Source organism: Miniopterus schreibersii, assembly GCF_964146895.1.
Source record: "Miniopterus schreibersii genome assembly, chromosome: 2".
NCBI lineage: Eukaryota > Metazoa > Chordata > Mammalia > Chiroptera > Miniopteridae > Miniopterus > Miniopterus schreibersii.
In genome coordinates, this window is record NC_138102.1 from 108740872 (window position 1) to 108763790 (window position 22919).

Genomic DNA, 22919 nt, shown 5'->3' on the forward strand with positions numbered 1-22919 from the left:
CTACTCTCAACTGGGTGGGCAGGGAAGGCCTCTCTGTGGAGGTAACACTTAGACTGAGATTTGAATGGTGAGAAAAAGCCAGCTGTTATGGGTTGAATTGTGTCCCCTAAAAAATTATATGTTGAAGTTTTCGCCTTCAGTACCTCAGAATGTGCCTTTATTTGGGAATAGGTTCATTGCAGATGTAACTAGTTAAGATGCAGTCATACCGCAGTAGGGCAGGCCTCTAGTCCAGCATGACAGGGGAGAGACCAGAGATTGCCAACAAACCCTAAGAAGCTCAGAGAGAAGGATTGAAAGATTCTCTCTTACTGCCCTCATAAGGAACCCACCTTGCTGACACTTTGAGCTTGGACTTCTAGGCTTCAGAACCATGAGACAATAAGTTTCTGTTGTTTAAGCCATCCTGTTTGTAATGCCTTTTTACAACACCCTAGGAAACGAACTCACCAGCCTTCAAAAGTTATGAGTATAGGAATATAGTGTTTTCAGCAGAGGAAACAGCAAGTACAAAGGCCCTGAGGCAAGAACTATATTAACTAGCTAGCTCACTGTATTGTAATTATTTCTTTCCATATGTGCCTGCTACCTGTGAACTTAAGAACAAAGACAGTGTTTATTTGTCATCACTCCCCTGTGCCTAGCACAGTACCTGACACAGGGTGGGTGCTCAGGAGATGAGTGTTTAATCTATGAACATATGTACCTTTAGCTGTAAATCTACCTTATTGTTCAGGATGCAGCTTGTTTTTCTCCAGCTCACCCTGAAGATGTTAAGTGCCTAGTTAAATGTATTTCTTGGGATTCTTTTGCTGCAGGTTATAGAAACTAATAGCTTAAATATCAAGGTAGAAATTGACTCATGGAAACAGAACTTGCTTTTCTAAGCAAGCAGTAGCACGTATATTAGGTACAGCTGCACCCAGGGACTCACACAGCCTGACCCATCCCTATCTATCCATTCTCATTTTGACTGCATCCATGGTTGGCCCCATGCTCTAAGCACTTTCTTATGCTTTCATGTAGTGAGGTTACAAAGGCTCTGGCCACTTTGGGGTCATAGCTTTACAGCTCTCAGTTCAAGGTTGGATAAGGACAGTTTCTCCCTAGTTTCAGTAGAATAAATATCAGAGGGGGACCCTGCCTGGTTATTTTAAGTCACGCCCACCCTTGTGGCTGAGCATAGGGTATGGGACAGATTCAACCCTTTTGGAATTGTGTGGGGTTGGAGCAAGAGGAACAGTTCTCAGAATAATGACGACACCTGTCTCTGAAATCAGGGAGCGTGCATGGGGAGAATGTGCCATAGTGGATATGAGCCCAGATGCCGGAACTGCACTGTCTGGGTTCAAATCCCGACTCTGCCACTTGCCAGCTGTTGGACCTTGGACATGTGACTCTCTGTGCCCCAGTTTGCTCAGCTGTAAAAGGGAACAATAATGGTATCCACTAGGATGGTGCAGTGAGGATGAAGTGGCCAATGCACACAAAGCCCCAAGAACAGTGCCTGGCACGTGGTAGGTGCGATCCGCCTGAGTGTTTATTGTTGTTAGAGGAGAGTGAGGCGGTGAGCACGGAGTATTATCGTCCTGATTTGTGTGTCCCGTAAGCCTACTTAATAAGGGAATAAGGCTGACGCTGTCCTGAATGCCGAATCCATTCAGATTCACCCTTTTCCTGGCCTTTTTCTTATCATTCCTCTTTTCTTTCTGTTCCCCACCCCGCTCTGTGGGATTTTAGACACAAACAGCTGATTCATTTACCCATCAGCCAGTTCTTAACCCTTCAAGAGTTTTCCTTCAAAACTCATGCAAATACAGTACCTTATTAGGACATTTAAGGTGATTTGAGTTGTCTGTACTAGAAAGACAAATGGAGTCATTTTCTTTAGGCATAAACGGAGAGAGTATTTTACTGCAGCTGGTAGGACTTGAGTTTGAGATCTCTAAGGCCTTCAGTTTTTGAGAGCCAGAGCCTTCAGATGACGTCTGAATAATAATGATATTATTAATAATAGTTCATATGTATTTAGTGCTTCCTATTTGCCAAGCACTGTGCTAGGTGTTTTATGTGGATTATTTCATTGAGACTCACAGAAATCTTTTAGATGGCTAACCTCTCCATTTTACGGATGAGCAAATCAAGGGTCAAGGAAGTTAATTTGGCAGAGTTCTTCTAGATAGTAAGTGGTGGATCTCTGACCCAGGCTCTTTGGTGCTAGTATCTGTTTTGACCACTTACTTGGTGACTATCACTTGCTATTACAGGATTATGATGGATGAAGGACATTTCAAATTTGAAAAAAAGAAAAATCAGTTCAATCTGCTACAGGTAAACAAATAACATTATAGGCTGTTGATATGTAAAGACAGTTTCAAGATTATTATATGAATCCTGGCATAATAAGATCCCCAACTTAAATATATATATATGTCATATGTATGCCATTTATATATTAAAAGTTAATCTACAATTGAAAACACACTAATTATAATTCAAATACTTTTAAAAAGTTATTTTAAAGATAATGTATTTCCTCTTTATTCTTTGGGACTGTGAAGTCTAAATGGGACACCACAATATACACTTCTGAATCCAAAAATGACCACTGTTTTTAGACAGGAGGAAAAGAAACTAGTGTCTGAGACTGGAATTTCATCATTTTCCTGTCTCTTACAGAGAAATGGCTGCTGTGCATGCTCTGGTGTACCCAACGGTAGGAGGAAGAAAAACACCTTTTCCCCCTCTACCCCCCTAGCTTTTCCAGCTGGGGCCTGTAAACCAGACTGACAGACAGGTTAACAAGGGAAAAACAAAAGTTTATTAGCATGTGCATTGCTCATACACATGGGAGTACTCATGATGGGTAACTCAAAGGGGGTAGTTGGAATTTGAGTTTATATAGAGTCGTAACAGAAGAACAATAATTTCGTAGGGCACTGACAAGACAAAGGAAAAGGGCTTTAATCTCCAAGGGCAGCAAATGGTGGGAAGGCAAATATATGGGGAAACTAATGGTACATAGGGGCTGATTTTAGCAAGGCCTGTCACACAGATTCCTCTGGTGCCCTCTCTGGGCTGGTGAGGGCCTAGAGTTGTCTCTGGTGATTAGCTTATGTCCTTCCTGGTGGAGAGGGGCAGGGGACACCTCTACAAGTTTATGTTCTGCTTTTAGGCAAGTAGGGGGAGGGCAGAGAGCTTTTCTTGTATCTACTGCTTCTCAGTTGTTATCAGCTCAAAGTAATCCTCGTGCTAAAGTAGCATATCTTGCTACCCTTCACAAGCTATGCAAGGATGATTATAAATTAACTCATTTTTTTCTACAAAGAATGCCTCCTATGTTCCAGGCACTGTTCTAGGTGTCAGAGGTCTATCAGGGAACAAGACAAACTCTTCCCCCTCCCTGGAGCTTATATTCAAGTTAGGGAATATAGGCAATAAATACATGGATATAATATAAAATAAATCAGATGGTGAAATTTTTTTATGTGTAATATTATTTTGTATTAGTTTCAGGTGTACAGCAAAGTAGTTAAACAATTATGTACTTTACAAAGTGTTCTCCCTGGTATTTCCAGTACCCACCTGGCACCATACATAGTTATTACAATAGTATTGACTATATTCCCTGTGCTGTACTTTAGGTCCCTGTGACTCGTAACCACCAATTTGTACTTATTAATCTCTTTACCTTTTTCATCCAGTCCTCCAACCCTTCTCCCCTTTGGCAGCCATCATCAGTCTATTCTCTGTGTTTCTGAGCCTGTTTCAATTCTGTTTACTTTATTCTTTAGATTCCATATATAAGTGAAATCATATGGTATTTGTCTTTCTCTGACTGACTTATTGTACTTAGCATTTACCCACTAGGTTCATCAATACTGTCTCAATGGTAAGATTTCATTCTTTTTTTTTTTTATAATCCTCACCCAAGGATACTTTTTCCATTGCTTTTCAGAGAGAGTGGAAGGGGAGATGGGAAGAAAGAGAGAGAGGGAGAGAGAGACACACATGGATTGGTTGCCTCCTGCACAGAGCCCAGACCAGAGCCTGGGATCGAGCCTGCAACTGAGGTACATCGAGCCTGCAACTGAGGTTTGTGCCCTTGGCCAGAATCGAACCCAGACCCTTCAGTCTGCCGGCCGATGCTCTAACCACTAAGTCAAACTGGCCAGGGCTGTACCACAGTTTTTTTATCCACTTGTGTATTGATGGGCACTAGGGTTGCTTCTATATCTTGGCTATTGTAAATAGCACTGCAGTCAACATAGGGGTGCATTCTTTCAAATTAGTGTTTTGGGTTTCTCCAGATATATACCCAGAAGTGGAATCTCTAGGTCATACGGCAGTTTCATTTTTAATATTTTGAGGACCCTCCATACTGTTTTCCATAGTGGCTACACCAATCTGCATTCTCACCAGCAGTGCACAAGGGCTCCCTTTTCTCCACATCCTCGCCAACACTCATTTATGGATTTTTTTTGATGATAGCCATTCTTGACAGGTGTGAGGTGCTATCTCATTGTGATTTTAATTTGCATCTCTCTGATGATTAGTGATATTGAGCATCTCTTCATATGTCCATTGGCCAGATAATTGTATGTTCTCTTTGGAGAAGTGTCTCTTCAGGTCCTCTGCCCATTTTTTAATTGGATTTTTTTTTTTTGGTGTTAAGTTGTATGAGTTCTTTATAAATTTCAGATATTAACCCCTTATCAGATGTTTCACTGGCAAATATCTTCTCCCATTCAGTAGGTTGTCTTTTCATTTTGTTGATGGTTTCCTTTGCTGTGCAAAAGCTTTTTAGTTTGTTGTAGTCCCATTTGTTTATTTTTTCTTTTGTTTCTCTTGATGAGAAGATATATCAGAAAAAAGATTGCTAAGAAATGTCAGAGATTTTACTTCTCTTAGGAGTTTTATGGTTTCAAGTTTTACTTTTATCTTTAATCCATTTTGAGTTTATTCTTGTATATGATGGGAGAAAGTGGTCTAGTTTCATTTTTTTGCGAGTATTTGTCCAGATGGTAAAATTTTATGAAGGAAAAAAACAGAGGAGAAGGAAAGAAAATCCTTTGAGGAACGGGTTGGAATTTAAAACAGAATGATCAGGGAATGGTGATATTTAAACAAATACCCAAGAAAGGTGAGGTGAGTCAGCCTCGTGGGCACCTAGGGTAGGGGGGACATGCTCCAAGTAGAGGGAATAGTAAGTGAGCTAGCTAAGGCTGGCCGGAGCAGCTGGAGGTAGGTAGGGTGGAAAAGAGTCATTAGAGATGAGGTCAGAGAGAGAATTGTGGGTGAGTGGGGATAAGATCCTGGGAGGATTTGTGAGTTTAAGGACTTTGGCTTTAACCTCTGATAAAGAGGACATCAACGATCTCCTGGCCTGAGCATCTGGAAGGGTGGAGTGCCCATTACCTGCAATGGCCCTTCACTAAAGGCAGAGTGGGGGAATATAGGAACTCATTTTGGGGCATGAGATACCCATTAGACATACTAGCAGAGATTTTGAGTAGACAGCTGAATGTAAACATGTGGAGTTCGGGGATAGGGCTACACATTTGGAAGCCATCGACATGTGGACTGCATTTAAGTCCATGAAATTGGATGAGAGTACCAAGAGGATTAGTGGACACACGGAGGTCCTGAGGCACTGCCTGAGCTGGGAGAGGAGGGGGAAGTGAGGTAGAGGAAAAGCTAGTGGGGAGTAGGGTCTTGGAAGTATAGTGAAGAAAAGCTTTTGAAGAAGAGAGTGTGTTAACTCTATCAAATGCTGCTGAAAGGTAAGTTAAGATGAGCATAAGTTGACCACTGGATTTACAATGGCCACTGGAGGTCATTGTTGCAGTTACATTGGAAGCTGACTGCTGATTAATGCTTGTGTCGGGGCTTTCTCTGCAAAGTGGACGTGATGTGCTAAAGTGTACCCTCTGTGGCTTAGGTTCAACCTTTTTCTACTTTAGCATCCCAGTAAAATTGTTTCTACACACCTGTCCTCGTAGATGTACAGTTTTAGAGCTGAGGGATATTCTAGTCCAGTACCAAGTCCAGCACAGAGAACAAGGCTTGGGCAGGTTAAGTGATGCCAGTGGGCTTGTGCTCATGGTAGAATCAGGCCAACCCTCGGCTTCCAAGTGCCAGACCTATTGTTTGTCTACCACACCTGATCTGCTCTACTTAAAGGTGCCAAAATCAGAGAAGGTTAATTCTTGTCCCTCTAATTCTTACTGTTCTCTCTCTGTAAGCTTGTTGAGCATAGAAGGAGAACTAGGCTCCAGAGTGCTCTGGAGTTCTCCCAAACTGGCCTTGAATCCCAGTTTTTCCACTCATAGCTGAATGACTTGAGCAGACTAATTCATCTCAGTGAGCCTCAGTTTATTCATCTGCAAAATGGGAATAATAATGACACCCCATAGAGTTTTGAGAATTCAACTGTCATTTGCCTGTAAAGTGCTTTGCACTATGCCAGCACATAAGGAGTGTTCCATACATGGTGGGGTTTTTGATCATTAGGATATTAGGACTTTAGTTTCTAGGACATTGCTCATATTAAAACCATCTTTAAAAATAATTTTAACTGATGCAATTGCCTGGGGTTTATTTACAAAACAGATTGAGTAGAGTTACACCCACAAATCTGTTAGGCTTTTCCCTGAAGAAGCTACCAGATATCTCTTTTTTTCCAAGTTGCTGCTACTAGGGGAAAACCTCCAACAAAACAACTCAAAGCAATGTACTGCACACTCAGTAAAAATACATAATTTGTTTCCCCTTTATCAGCACTGAGAAAACAGAACTGTCAGTTTCCAATTCCTTGCTGGCCATCACTCACACAGGGAGCGAGCAGCTGGACGTGCCAGGGAGAGCTGAACTGGGAATTTAGTGTTGATGGGCCTTCGAGATGCTTAAGGGTTACTCTCACTATTCAGAACATCTTCATGGTTACTGTTGAGAATAATGCAGGTTTTTTCAAATGACTCTGCACCAACTTTTGAAAATATACATAGAAAATTAATTGGTAGGGCCAGTTAAGTGGTAATGTGTGTTTATAGATTTGCCTTCCTCAAATCAGCATCTGGTTAAAAAAAGTATTGACCAGCCCAAACCTTTAGTAAGAGAGCAGGAAGCATAGAGGAAGCAATTGAGTTTCAGAATATTTTTCAGAATTGCTGCACTTCTATTTCTTTCAGCACTTACATGGACTGAACGCACTGCAGTGTTTTTGCCTGTGTTACTCGAGTGGAACCTGATGTAGTGAACTGAAAAGATAAATGTGTTTAAATAAATGGTAATTAATAGCATTATTTATTTACATTTATGCAATAAATACTGGAATTCCAATTATGTGCCAGACACAGCTTGGCATGGGCCAATAAGTAATAATTAATGCTAAGCTCTTTTTGTAAGCTTTAAAACTATGAAAATAACAGGAAAACGGTAAAGCATTTCATGTTACAGCAGTACAATGAAAAATTAGTTCCTTTTCCATCTTGGACCATCAGATTTTGACTGTCCTTCCTAAGAATGTCATTGCAAATTCACTTACATATGTATCTTCGTCATTTTCTTCTTGTTGTTTTTTAATATAAATGGGATACTTTAAAGAGCATTCCACCTCTTTCTTTTTTTTATTCAGCAGTCGTCCTTGTTAATATGTTAGCACCAACTGCTGTATCCACCCCACTGGTTTTATTACAGTTGCATAGCGTTCCGTCGTATGGATGTACCATATTTAATTTTCCAGACTTCTAACTTAACTTATTTTAAAATGGAGACATTACTTCCTTCACCATGGAGTTCTCTTTTAATGAGGTTTATACAAAATAATGTCTATGACTGCTACCCTAGTGCTGGCACGTAATAGTTTCACAATAAATATTAATAGAATGGAAGAATTGATCTTTATTCACTTATTATGCATATTTTTTCTTTATAGATAGTGAAAAAGTAAAATTCAGAGCTAAGAATTGTCACATATTCCAAGTTAGTGGAGTCTGTGCTCACGAGGTTTGTGTGCTATCATCCTAGCACCTAATTTGCACAGGGACATACTCAGTAAATGTCCCTGATGATGACATGAATAGTTTTGTTGTCCGTTACTGCTGAGGGGAAGTGGTATCTCTCTGTAAATCAATAGACTCTGTAGCACATTTCATTCTGTCTGGCAGCTAGTTTAATTTTAATGAGTGATAGAGGCCTTAAACTCAGACAGATCAGACTCTAGAAGCATATAAACATTGGTCAGAATTATTCTCAGAGCTTTTAGAGCCTTCAGGAATCTGACTTTGAAAACCCAAGAGTTGTCATTTGGGTGGAGGGATCTTCCATTCCCCGTGGCAGAGCTCCTCTGTGTTTCACTTCAGGCACACCTCGGTTCAGTAGACAAATGGTCTACTTCAGGGTCATCTGACAATATAGATGTTTTGGAAATTAATTCAATTGTGAATTGTCTGCAAATCAGCTATTACGGGTGCATGGAGGGCTCATGGTGGGTAAGATTCCCTGCTAGCTGCCATGGAGGACACAGATATATATATATTGCAGGCCACGCCCTGCAGAAGCTGTCAAGTTGCTTTGCGGGGGCATGACACTACCCCCAGACAGCAAACAGTATGGTATCTTCTGCCCATAAAGAGCAAGGGTTTGCCTTTCTCACTTTGCGACCTTGGCAAGGTAGTTGACACCTTTGCCTCAGTTTCCTTATCTGAAGAATAGAGATCATCATAGCACTTACCTCGTTGTGAGAATTAAATGACTTAATACATGAAAGGTACTTGAGCAGTGCCTGAGACATGAGTGCTTAGTAATTGTTAGCTGTTGTTACAGCAAGTTAGAGCACTACGAATGGAAAATGAAGTAATAATAGCTACTGTTTTGAAGTTAGCTACTGGCCTTATAGATGCCAGCCTTCATGCTAAGTGCTTCACATTCGATATCTCACTTAACCCTTAGAATGCCAGTTAATTAAGATATTTTAAAGATGAGAAAACCGAGACTCTGGTTAGGTATCTGCCCAAATCACATAGCCATAAGTGATTTGAATCTGCATCTGATTTGAAACCTATGCTGTTTACTTTAAACAATATTTCTAGACAGAAGGAAGGAATGATCATTTTATGGATAAAGAACTGATCTTACAGCACTTAAGCAGCTTAAGCAACTTGCCCAAAATCATGGGGAAACCCAGTTTTCTTAGACCAAATGCCACAGTATTTCTAGACATTTGTAGGCTGACATGTAAAGGGGGACAAAGTGGTTCTCCCAGGGGAGAGAGCCAGGACCAGTGCATTGAAATAGGCTGCCTTTGGATATATGGAAAGGGAAATCTTTTTCACGAAGCAGAATGAAATGGGATAGCTGTGTACTTGTTCTGAATGTGAAGGAGTTTGGAGGTAGGCAGCCCAGAATTAATGATGGCCCCATGAAATCATCAGGGACAGGGACACAGGGAACTGGCCCTGTTCCTTGTGCTTCTACCCTGAATCCATACCAAGGCTCTGGCTTTGGGATTCTGAAGGTCTTTCACAGGAAACAGATTTATTAAATTTATAGGAGCTGTTACGCCTCAGGGAAGCAGACTGTGGGAGATTTATTTTTTACTCATTAATCTTACATCCTCCAGTGTTTTCTTGATTTACTTTTTTTAACGTCCTGCCATTTTATGAATTCAATGTTATATATCTCTTTAGTCTATTTAGTACCTATCGATCCTTTTGTGTGCATACTGATAATGGCCCCAAATGCTGGTGGAAAATAAGTACTGCGCCGCCAGTGAAAATGCAAGTGACAATACGTGGACCTTTGCTTAGGACAGGGGACTTGAGTGAAGTCTGTATTTTCTTCATTATTCTAGGAAGAAAATATGACTTATTAGATTATTTCCTATTGGGGTCTATTATTTTTTCCAATTTTTTAAACGTTTACTTGCTTGTTCATGGGGGAAAAGTCATATATTTTAAACAAAGTCATTTCCTCAACAGTTCTGAGCAGTATAGGTGAGGTCTCCGCCTCCATGTAGTTTACCAAAAGAGCGGGAAATACAATTGCATATAGTAAATGCTACAATGGAATAGTTACAGGTGCTGTAGGCGCACATGGGGAGGTACCTAACGCAGTATTTGGAGGTAGGGGATGCTTTCCTGAGGAAGTAGCACTCAGGGCATCGATGTAAGAAACGTTCAGACCTGTAGAGAATTTTTGAGTTTATTTGAGCCAAACGGACGACAATTACCAGACAGCAAAATCTCAACAGATTGAAAAAATGCTCCAGAGAATGACAGTTTTGCAGCTTACTTTGTATGTTAGAATCAAAGGAGACATAGGGAGGTTACGTGAAATCCACTGGTGGTAGATTGTGAGGGTGGGAGAAAGCAAAGCAGGGAAATCTCTGGGGTTGGATGAATAGTAAAACAGAGAGACACGTACTTCTTTGACTTCTGTGGGTACATACAGCACAGAGGTGGTATTCAGGAGCAAGATAGCAATGAGGGGTTCCGTGGTCTCTGCTCTGGTGCTTATGCCCTGAGGGGTCTGGACAAGGAGATTGCTCTGACACTGCAGAGGTCTGTTATCCTAGATGCAGAAAAACAATAGACGGGCTCAGTTAAGGTAAAGCTTGACCTTTGTCAGGGAAGCTATAGGCCTAGGACATGACTGCCTGCCATGACTCTCTTTTAGTTAGGAATTTTATGTTCAGACCATCCTATGTGTTTACTTTCAGTCTCTGAGTTTCTAAGGCCCGCTATGTAGGTCTCCCCTCAACTTGTCAGGTTTAGTATGTGGCCCCTTTTTTGTCCACAAAGGTGAGCCATGAAGGTGATAAGAAGTAGCCACAAGATTTTTCCAGGCACTGAGGGATGAAGAGAATGCTGTTGCATTTGAAGGGTTTGGGGGCATTTTGCTTAGTTGAGAGAATGGAGGCAGTGGGTGCAGACTGGACAGTGTAGCTCACAAAAATCACATAAGCCACTTATATAGAGGATCTTTAGGGTACTGAGATCCCATTATAGAATTAAAACTAGGGACAGGCATCTGAGATTTGAATTGCAGAAGAGCCGAGACAGTCGGGGATGGAGAGCATGTGCAAATGCCCTGAGGTAGAAAGAGCTGAGCACAAATGAGGAACCTAAAAGGTGGCCAGCTTGGTTGTAGTGCAGGAAGCAATGGGGAAGAGCTCGGGTAAGGAGTCTCTACTTTGAATCTTGTAGTCGTATTAATGATTTTTTACTTTAGTTTAAGAAAACCATTACTTGAGCTTCTATGTAGCTAATGGACTAGGCAGGGGTGGCAACAGCAGAAGAGAAATCCGTTAGTAGACCATTATAGTGGCCCAGGAAAGAGAGAGGTGATGATGGCTTGGACTAAGATAGACAAGTGGGAAAGATGGAGAGAAGTGGCCCAATTCGTGTAAAATTTGAAGAACTTGCTACAGGAGAGATGGGTGCTTACGCCCAGGCTGGTGTTTGGTTATGAATTTCAGGTATCCTAACTCACGGTTGTCCATAGAGTAGGCTGGTCTGGGGGGCTGGTAGAGGGCGGCCACAGGATGGTGCAGTGTGGTTGCCCAAATGCTCACAAAATAATCCACTGGGCATCCCCAGAGGAGCTGCTCACTGTTGCAGAGGAAGGAAGCCTGAGGCCTATAGTGTGGTCATGCAGCGCGCCTGCTTCCAGCTATAATCTTCCTCCTCCCCTCCTCTCCCTGTGACTGTGATCTGTTGGTCTTGGTTCCGACCTCTGGAGCTTAGTAGAGCAAGTATAATCTGTCTTCCACACAACAGATGTTCCAAGACAGGTTGTTAAATAGTCCTCCTCAAGGCACACATCCCATCCTTTCAGCCGGTCCTCACGGGGCTTGTTGAAGCCCTTTGCCAACCTGCCAGTCACCTTCCTTCGGATGCCGTTCATCATGTAGCGTCCTTCCTAAAATATGATGGATTGCAGCTGGCTGTCCCCTTGACAACAGAGCAGAGGCCTTAGAAGATGATACATTTCTTTAACATTTATATTCCCGATTATAAAAGGTAATATATACTCACAGAAAAGAATATTGAAAAATACAGACAAGTATAAGGAAGGTAAATGTAAAGTCCTTTAATACTGTCATTTAGGGACAATTGGCTTAAATTCTGGCTTAATTTCTTCTAATCTTTCCTGGGTATTTGTTATTATTTTTAATGGGCACAAATAAGCCTCTTGCTTTTATATTTAACTTTGTCATGTCATTAAAAGTTCTCATTGGCACTGTTTTATTTAACTGTTTCCTGATATAAAGGTTTCCAGTTTTTCACTTTTGTAAACAGCATCCAGTTGCCACACCAGCATTGCCGCACGTAAATCTTTTTTGTGTGTTTTCGCTCCTTAGAATAGATTCCTAGAAAGGAAGACTGGGTACAAACGTTTTCCGAGCTCTTTTTACATATGGCCAGATTGTCCTCCCAGCAGAGTAGACGAGCTTGTCCATTTCGGATGCCCTCACCTAATCCAGAGGATACAATAAATGGAGATATAGGTCCTAAATAAGAGGAGGGCAGGAGTCGATGGAATGCCACGAAATCAAACTGCTAGCAGCTTTGAGTGCGTACTCGTGTGCCAGACGCTTGTTAAGCATATTTCATATATTTATATCAAGTACTTTTCTCATCGGCTTTACACATCAGGTGCTATTACAGATGAAGAAATAGATGCAGAAAGGTTAAGTGACTTGCCCAAGGTCACACAAATAGTTAAACAGTGACGATAATTTTGGTACAAGTAACAGAGTACTTGACTAAAAGAGCCTCCAGTTCTGGATTTTTTTAAAGTAAACCTTTTTTTCCAAGTGTAACATGCATACAGAAAAATGCACACGCATCTTCAGTGGTATTATTTGATGAATTTTCTCAGTTATCACCTCTGTAACTACCATCCAGATCAAGAAACGGGATATTATCAACATCCTAGAAACAAACCTTGTGGCCCTTCCTTTACCTCCTCTACAAAAGATGGGTAACCACCATCCTGATTTCTAACATTTAGGTTACTTTTGCCCATTTTTGAACCTTATATAAATGTAATCATAGTGCATATATATTTTTCTTTCCCTCAACATTTTGATTTGTAAGAGTAATTTATTGCATGTGGTAGTGACCTGTGCGTCTTTATTACTGGAGAGCCTTCCTATTGGAAATCACACTCCAGTTTATCATTTTCCTGTTGATGGACATTTGTGTTGTTTCTGGTTTGGGGCTGCTATGAATGGCGATTGTGAACATTTTTATACAGCAAAAGCCACTTACGTGCCTCAGTCCCAGGGGAGGCTTATGTAGTTTACTATTTTTCTATGTCTAAAACATTTCTTTTAAAAAACTATCTTGTGTGTTTTTGTTTGAAAGAGAGTGAGAACACACACATGTGTGTGATCATAGTGTGATCAGGCAGCATACTTGCTTCCTGAGAGATAAGCTTCATCCCCCCTTTTTCTCCTTGTGACTTTGATCTGTTGGTTCTGACTTCTGGAGCCTAGTAGAGCAAGTGCAACCTGTCTTCCATACAGCAGATGTTCCAAGACAGTTGTCCTGTTAAATAGTCCTCCTCAAGGTGCACATTTCATACGTGTGTATAAAGAAAGGAGCAAGGCTGAGAGTCTCAAGGAACCTGTTGCAGAAAAAGGCTGCAGGTCGTCCAGTCAGAGAATGTGGCCACAGCCTCTCGGAGGGATGAGTACTCTGATGAATGGGACATTAACTGGGCCACTGGCAGCTCCCGACAGGAGGCGCTTTGGGAGGAGGAATATTGCTCTAATTTAATTATGAATTTCAGGGAGGCAAAGGACGAATCTCTCCCACCTGCTGTGCTGCGTGGAAAAGTGGTGTTTGAAGCTCTGTCACTTGCATGCATTGTGACCTCAGACAAGTTACTCTACCTCTCTGAGCTTCAGTTGCCACACCTGCCACACAGGGTTGTAGTGAAGATTAAATGAGGCAGTAGGTAGTTGGCCCTTAGCCCTGTTCTAGCTCAGAAAAAGGACTTGGATCTTAAGGGCCTTTAAAATTTTATCTTTGCTGTCATCGTCATCGTAGCTGAAATTTTCTTCAAACCATAAACTGAATGTCCGAGAGCAGAGGCTGGGAAGCTATGCGTTTTCTCTGTCTTGCTTCTTAAAGAATTGGCTTTTCTTCTTCCCAGGATAAAAGGAATAATGAATTGTTCAGGCTTTCCGTTGCGTTTATACTCTAAATGCAGAATCTAACAGCAATTGAAGTGTGAACTGACCATCAGTTAAGCTGGATTGGATTCAAACGCCTGTCTTCACTTTAGAAACCCTGCGATAATCATCAGGACTTATGGAGTGATTATGCAGTTGGCTTATGCCTGTTGTCCTGGTGTAATTATTAATAGCATTCCCTTTCACTCTCAAACATGTCTGTTTGGACAATAAATTATATGGCTGCCCTAAATATTTAGGACCTGCGTAAGCCTATTTTGAGGTTAGGAGTCTTAGACTAGAAACAAGACAAATATTCATGAACAAGAGAATGGCCAGGTAAATTGTGGTATGCTCCTACAACGAATTACTGTTATGCAGCAGTGAAAGTGAATGAAGTGTAATTATTTTTGTACATGGATAAAAGTCAAAAAATAAATATTGAATGAAAAAGCAAGTTGCAGAGGAATATCTAACGTACAACTTTCTTTACATGAAGTGTAATAAAGCAAAATTAAAGGGTCTGTTGCTATTTATGTGATGAAACTATAAAGGAAAACAAAGGGATGATTAACTCATCAGATTGATGTTCGCTTCCCGTGGGGGGGGGGGGAGCAAGAATTGCAGGAGAACTCGAAGGGCTTCAAAGATACTGATTTTACTCTCTCTCTTAAACTCTGGGATGGGTATGTGGTTGTTTCATTATTGTTCTTTCATTTAAAATATGTGTACAGCCTGTCCGGGCGTGGCTCAGAGATTGAACATGGACCTAGGATCCAGGAGGTCGCAGTTTGATTCCCGGTCAGGGCACATGCCCGGGTTGTGGGCTCCATCCCCAGTTGGGGGCCTGCAGGAGGCAGCTGATCAATGACGACTCTCTCATCATTAATGTTTCTATCTCTTTCTCTCCCTCTCCCCTCCTTTCTCTGAAATCAATAAAGATACAAAAAAAATAAATAAAATTAAATAAAATGTGTGTACATGTTATGTACATTCTTTTGGTTCCTTGAAATATTTCACACATGCAAAGAAATATACACAGTAAAAAGCATACACAGAATAAAATAAAGATAAAACAAGATGTTGCATGATATTAAATTTTATACTTTTGTTTGCATTGTTTCAGGGTGATTGTTCATTGTTGAGTGTGTTCAGGGAGAAGGTAGCCAGGCTTTTGAGGTTCGAGCTGAGAGGATTGAGAGGCAATTTGATGTATCTTTAAAACCCTGGTTGTTACAGGGCAGGCATTTGGTCCTGTTTTTCTCCTGCCAGGATCACTGCCACCCTCCTGCTGACACACTGATGTTCACTGAACAAGCATTATTGTTAATCCCTTAATGTATTTTATGTCTTTTAATTCTTAAAAAAAGTGCTGTGAGATAGAATCCCCTGTCATCTCCATTGTCATTGTCCAGGTAAGGTGTTAGGAAATCTACAGGCAGTAAGTGTCTGCTCTGGGAGCTAACCTTCACTGTCTGCTGCCTCCAGTCTCAGCTGGGACTGAGGAGGAGGCAGATGCCTGATATTTTCAGTTTTATAAAAGGCTTTCGAGAGTGACATCTTTGCCAGGCTCCGCTTGCCCCACATCTAGTTGCCCGAAGTCCCTGTGACTCTGTTAACAGGATGGCTGCTCCCCTGGTGGCCCTGGGGAAGCAAGTTCTCAGCTCCTGAATCAGGGTGAGTAGGGAGTGACTGTTTCCAGCGGAGCAGAAACATCTGTGCCTCGGGTGCCCCTCACCTGACCAGCTTGGACTTACTTCTTTAAAATGGGTAGGAAGGGACTGACCTGAACACTCCTGGGTGAAATTGGAATATTTCCTCATTGAATTCATAAACTTAATATGGTTATCTTAAGAAAATACATATAATGAAAGAAAAAGGAGGGCCTGGGGATTGCAGATGGAAGTCATTGGATCCCAGGAGGAGGGACTACTGCAGTCCCAGAGAGGCCAGCAGTGGAATGAAAGACAGCCTGACCCCAGTTTTGAATCCCTGCCTTGCCCCTTACTAGCTGTGACCTTTGTCAGGTTACACCACCTCGCTAAGGTCCAGGCTCCTCATCTTAGAGATGATATCACTGTGATATCACTCCTTAGAGATGATATCACTCCTCAGGTTAGAGATGATATCACTGTGTCGGACTGTTTATGGTTTACCCCAAAGTCATTACTCTTTCCTTCCCTGTTAACAAGACCAGCAGAGCTCACCTGAACTCAGCGAAGATGGGCCTCTCCCCTGGCCTTAGGGACAGGCATGCAAGTGCCTTCTGGTCCATGAGATGCAGGAGGAAGTCAGCTGGGAGATTTTCCTCCTGTGGGGGGAGGTGGTGGTGGAGAACCTCTGCCTGTGTTACTCCTTCCAGCTTTGAATGCAGCTGTGCCAGGATGTGGAGCCTTGGAACCACAGCAGCCACTTCGTGGCTATGAGGGGAAAGACCAGGAGAGCCAGAGAGATGCCAACCCCGTGTCCTACCATCACTGAGCCCCCTAGGCATCCACGGAACTGTCTATATCCAGATTTCTTGACATGCAAGGGATATAGGCCCCTATTTATATAAGCTACTGCTAGCCATGTTTTCTGTTACTTGTAATCAAAAAATGATTTTAAAGTTGTTGTTTTTTTAAGTGGGTTCTTGTGAGAATTAGAGAGAATATATTTTAACATGTCTGGAACAGAGTGGATACATAATGGTAGTTGCTGTCATCATTACTGCCACTGTCACCATCACCCCCAGGTATCTCCATGGGCTGGCCAGTCAGACTTTAGGCAGAAGAGAAGAAATGTTGAAGGAATTTGTCTCTTCCCTTCCTCAATACACTCTGCCTTTTATAAGAAGTTGTACAAGGCATGGTGGGCTGCATGGTATCAGGGAAGGGATGGAAAGGTAAAAGAGTAAATAATGTGAGCAGAACAGACTCACGGTTTGCATTTATTACTTTCACATTTTATTTACCTGTAATGGGATTCAGTCATCCTGGGTCCCTGGATAAAAGCAAATTATTAATTTTATAGGCTTATTAGCATTTATGGCTTAAAAACACTGTTAATGGTTATACCATTAAATCTTTTTTGTTAAGATTTTTTATTAATTTTTAGGAAGAGGGAGAGAGAAAGAAATGCCAATGTGAGAGCAAAACATCGATTAGTTGCTTCCTGGCCCTGTTGGCATGGCTCAGTGGTTGAGCATCGACCTAGGATCCAGGAGATCTTGGTTCGATTCCCAATCAGGGCACATGCCCGGGTTGCAGGCTCGGTCCCCAGTGGGGGACGTGCAGGAGGCAGCCAGTCAATGACTCTCATCACTGATGTTTCTCTCTCTCTCTCCCTCTCTCTTCTTCTCTCTGAAATTAGTAAAGACATATTTTTTTAAAAAATCAGTTGCTTCCTGTACACCCCCTACTGGGAATCAAGCCTGCAACCCGGGCATGTGTCCTGACGGAGAATCCAACTGGCAACCCCTTGGTGCCCGAGATGATGTCCAGCCAACTGAACTACACTGGCTAGGGCTATCCTTAAATCTTCAATGGCTATTTCTTTAAACAGATGCAAGGAGAATAGTGCTTTTTTACACAATAAACATTTCTGGTGGAGGAGTATTATAATGAGACAAAGTCTTTCATTTCATCTCTCACTTACTTTTCAGTTCCGTTGCCATCATTAAACCGCACTGTATTTAGTATGTTGGGAGTTGGAAAACTGAGTGCATTAGCATCAAAGCGTGAAAAGCCAGTGTTTGCATAATCATGGCTGGAATAATTCCTCAGATTTGGCATCTGTCACTCTCCCCCTCCAGGGCCCTAGTCTGGGATTTTGCCCAAACCAAGTTCTGGTCGCTGGTTTTAATCCTTGCCAAGCCCTGGTGTGGACTGTCCCATCACCCACAGTTGCTTTGTCTTCGTGGCATATTTATGCTTTAAGCAGAGTCCCTGTGGCGACTCCAGATTTGTCCGAATAGTAAGAGGAAGCCTGATGTCACTGACAGAGTGGTGGGGGAAGGGGTGGAAGCCCCCGCTGTTCTGACTCAATTACAGTAAAATGGAGAAACTGAGGCCCTGACTTGTGAAGGGGGAAGCCTGATCTCCCGCAGCGCTCGCCGTGTCCAGGGGAGCGGAAGGGTTGGCATGAGGAGGCGGGGAGCGTTGGGTGAGGTGGGGATGAGGCAGCGCTGGCTCTGTGGGCCGAAGCTGAAATGAAGAGCAAAACCAGGGTGCTGTTAGCAATACTTATCCGCCCTGGCCAGTCTGGCTCAGTGGTTAGAGCGTCAGCCCGCGGACTGAAGGGTCCCAGGTTTGATTCCGGCCAAGGGCATGTACCTGGGTTGCAGGCTCGATCCCCTGTCCTGGTCAGGGCACGTGCAGGAGGCAACCAATCGACGTGTCTCTCTCACATTGATATTTCTCTCTCTTCCTTCTTCTCTCTCTGAAAAGCAATAGAAAAAATGTCCTCGGGTGAAGATTAAATAAATAAATAAATAAAAATGAAAATACTTGTCAACTGGTACAAAACAAGTTGTTCCCCCGTAACTGCTGAGGCCACGGTCCTGGGGTATGCCCTGGAGTTCCTGCTGAGCCAGTCCTGAGTTCATGGAGGAGTTCTGGGTGCCAGAGAAGAGATCAGTTGGCAGGGGGACACTGAGGAGGCTTGAAGTACAAGAAACTTAAAAACTTGAGGAACTGGTATAACCATACTGCAGTGTGCAAGCAGAAAATCAACTCTGGATAAAAGCCATGTTGTATTGGAAAAGGGCAGACAGGGCGTATGCCTCGCCTAGTACCTGGTACATAGTAGGTGCTTCATGAATATTTACTGAAAGAATTGATAAGTGAATGTGCCACCAAAGGATGTATCAGAAATCCTCCTTGTGTGCTAAAAGAATAATTAATTTTCATGAGAACTTTCTCATGTTTTGCTGGACTTGGGATTGTATCTTATATGATTTTCAAAACCTGCAACAGTTGCATATAGAGAAAAGGAAAAACTGTGACCCTGTGGAGAAAAGAGAATAATTTTTCCTTTACATAAAAGCAGAGAAAGCTATTGAATCTCCTGGTATTTTTCCCTTTGTACTCTATCTTATAAAATAATTTATGCAGGATAAAAATCTATAGTCTTTTCAAAGGCAGCTAGGTCAGTGTTTTAAAGGGCATAGTGAAATGGTTCAAGATATCTGTGATGGAGAATTACAATAGAATGTACTTTTTATGAGAAAACATGAATGGAAAGTGATAGCAGTCACTCTAACCACAGGCTCTGTATTGGGTGAAGCATGGTGTTTGCATTTTAGGCAGAGTTTCTCCTTGAGGAGATCATGAAGGTGTCAGCTGGCATGGCAGTCAAGCAGTGTCTGTTCTACAGTGAATAACATTTTTACTGTGGCCTTTGAATACCAAACTGACCCCAATAAAAGCAGTGCAGGTCATAAGGGCTTTGAGCACTAGATAGTTCTTATGAGCTCACTTAGGAGGAGCTGAACTGTGTGCTGTTTTTGGAATATAAAAGATTCCAGGGAATTTGCTTATTCTGTTTCTTCCTGTAAAGAATTTGAAGTGACTTGCAGCACATGTGTAATATTGAAACTGGTAGAGTGGATCAAGAAATTGAAAATCAGACCCTAGTGAAAGAAGAGAAGGCCAAAATACTATCCATAAGTGTTAAAATAGGCCTTTTGGTTGATTTCACATGGAGCTTCCTGGCAGCCATGGCAAAAAGGAAATATGGTAAGGTACACCACCATCTCTTTTGGCAAGGAGAGAGCATACAAGTTTCTGAAAGGAGGCAAACCTTTTCTAAGAGATTACAGTTCTGGTCAATTTTTTTATTATTCTAGAGCTGATTATTTCATTTTGATCATTCAGTTTGCTTGCTTCTTTCCCGTTTTTTCTTTAACTGTTACAGTTACCCCTTCGCTTCACGGTCTCCACATTGTCAGTGATGTACTCACTATTAGTGCCATCAGGAATAGAAGAAGGGAAAGGAGATAAATTCAGAATAGTCTGTTTTGTAGCTGATTACAATTCTGATTAAAGTCATACATAATATGTCATTTTAGCTAAGCTTCTGCTCTCTGTTCATTAAAAAATCATTTTTATTCTCCAGGCCACAGAACAGAGAATTACTTATATTTTTAAAATCCTGTGAGTTTATATAAAGCCCATCTAGCTTTGACTGGGCTGCGGATTAGAGCCCCTAATCAGTTGGTCAATTTTTAAATGTTAAATTTATGTCCTCACTTATTTACATTTAATGTATATCTAATTATAATCAATAAAAATTTCTGTTCACATCATAGGATACAGTCTTTATTTGTATATGGTTTTCATTTCTAATGGCTATGTAAAATACAGCATTTAGTATAGTAATTCACTTCTATACAGCTTGGTATTTATTCACTTTTCTAACCGAATATTCTTCAACAACATATTTGTTTCACTGTTGAAGACAATGCAAGAAATGAGTTTACTGTGTCAAAGAATATACCCATCTTTATTTACCATTGTATTTCTAAAAGGATCAACTAACTTTTTTCAATTCTTGTCCACAAAGGAGATGAAGAGAGCTATTGATAAACTGGTTCTCTCCACTGTTTATCAGCTGCTTTTCATCTCCTCGTGGCTCACCTGTGTGTGCCAGTTCCCCTGGCATTCTTGTCCGCCTTTGCAGCTAGAGTTCTGCAAACTTCTCACACTTAGCACTTAGCGATGTCACTGATGCTCTCCTTTTGAAATACCCATTTATTATATTTTGAGTTTCTAGCATACTGAATGTTGTGGCAGAGACATTTATTCTCTTTTTTCAGAGCCCACAGGTTTTAGTTGTGTACACAGCCATCCAGAATAAAGACTACGTTTCCCAGCCTCCCATGCAACCAGAGGAGGCCGGATGACTAGTTCTTGCTGGTAGGATGTGCGTAGAAGGGTTGTTTGGTAGCTTCCAGGACCCTTTGCCCTTTCTGTATTCCTTCTCCCACCCCCTGCATGCAGACAGCTATGATGACCAGAGCTCTGACCACCACGTTGGACCGTGAGAACAAGGCCCATACTCAGAGGAGTAGGAACAGTGATCTAGGCTTTCGGTTCTGCAAGGACCTTATTGGCCAGAGCTAGCATGCATGGCCCTGTGCTGCCTGCATCAGGACTTCCACATACAAGAGATATACATTTTTATTTTGTTTAAATCATTATTTTGGGTCTCTGTTACAGCTGAATCTAACCGTAACTGATAACATATGTATTCATACAGAAGAGACTCCATCAGCAATTTCTCAGACATTATCATTTGTTGAACATGAATACTTCATGGTTAGGCTGCAAGATGAGACCAAAGTAAAAGCAAACTGCAAAGATCAAAAGCTTTTCTCAATTCTTTACTTACTACGTTCCTTTCTATTTAAAAAATCATCTTGACCAGAACAGCTATGTTTATTGAGCTCCTCTTATGTGTTTATCTCATTTAATACTCTATGAGGAGTTAAATTGCTATCCCTATTTTACAGGTAAGAGAATTGAGGCTGGAAAAGATTAATTGACTTGCAGAGTCACCTATCTAACCAAGTGGTGGAGCGGGACCCTATCCTGGATCTTCCTGACTCCAGAACTCACTGTCTTACCTGTGTTGGTGAGCCATCCCCTTGCGTATGCTGTTCTTTTTCCCAGGAACACCGGCCCTCTCTGTATCTTCTTTGCCTAGTTACTTCTGTGTACCCTAAATCTCCACTCCTCCAGCAAGCCTTCTTTGATTTCTCCCTGCCATTCCATAGTCCTGCTGCCATAGCTCCTTACACATCTTCTGTCACAGTGTGTATTGAACATGTTGCTCTTTGTCTCCCATGAGGGACACCAGGTCCTGGGGTGGGTCAGGGAGGGTTGGGTCTCATTTTATCCCTGGGACCTGGCATGGAGCCTGGCATAGAGATACTTAACAAATATTCATTGAGTTATTAAATGAACTCCTATGAGCGTCCAAGAGATGTTTCTGCTATTTTTTAAAAGTTCTCTTTGGCGTAGATTTTTCTAATTAATCCCTCTTCTAGAACCTTTTCTTATTCTGGTGTAGTCTTGTACCATAGTAAAATGTGTCTGAGTTTCGACGGTTTGATTTGGTGGGTAATTTAGGCTCCGTCACTTGCGGCACTCCCCCCAGCGCTCAGCAGGCCCGCTCTGCCGCTAAGGAGCGCACAGCGTGACTGCCTGCAGCCTTCCAGCTGCCGCGATCTTGCACACGCAGCCAGGGTACTGAGAGAGTTGCGAGCAGGCGCATGCATGAATTCATTCAGAAAAATGACTCTCTGGATCCCAAATTGCATACTCATGTTCTTTTATATTTATTGGGTGAATAAGAGATTTTGGCTTTTCCTAGAGTTGAAAGATGTGTGATTGTGTCAGAGGGAAGAAGCCAGAGCTCCCCTGGGCATAGTCAGACTCCGAGTGCAGTGTTGTTCCGTCCAACCTTTACAAAACCCTCATGTATGGGGTCGAAGATACTTTTCTAATCTGAAAATTCCTCTAGGGTAGAGGCTCCTTATTTGAATCCCCAGAATTCAGCATGGTACCTCACATGGTACAACTCCTCTTCAAATATGGAAATCAACAAAAAGAATTTATTTTCACATTTCTTGTTTCATTTAACTCAAAAGGCTGCTTGTTTTTGGATTGTGCAAAACTTTTACTTTTCATGTTTTTGGCCCATCTTTCCTTTTGGCATAGAAGTTGGCAGGAAAGAGCAAGGTGATGCAACT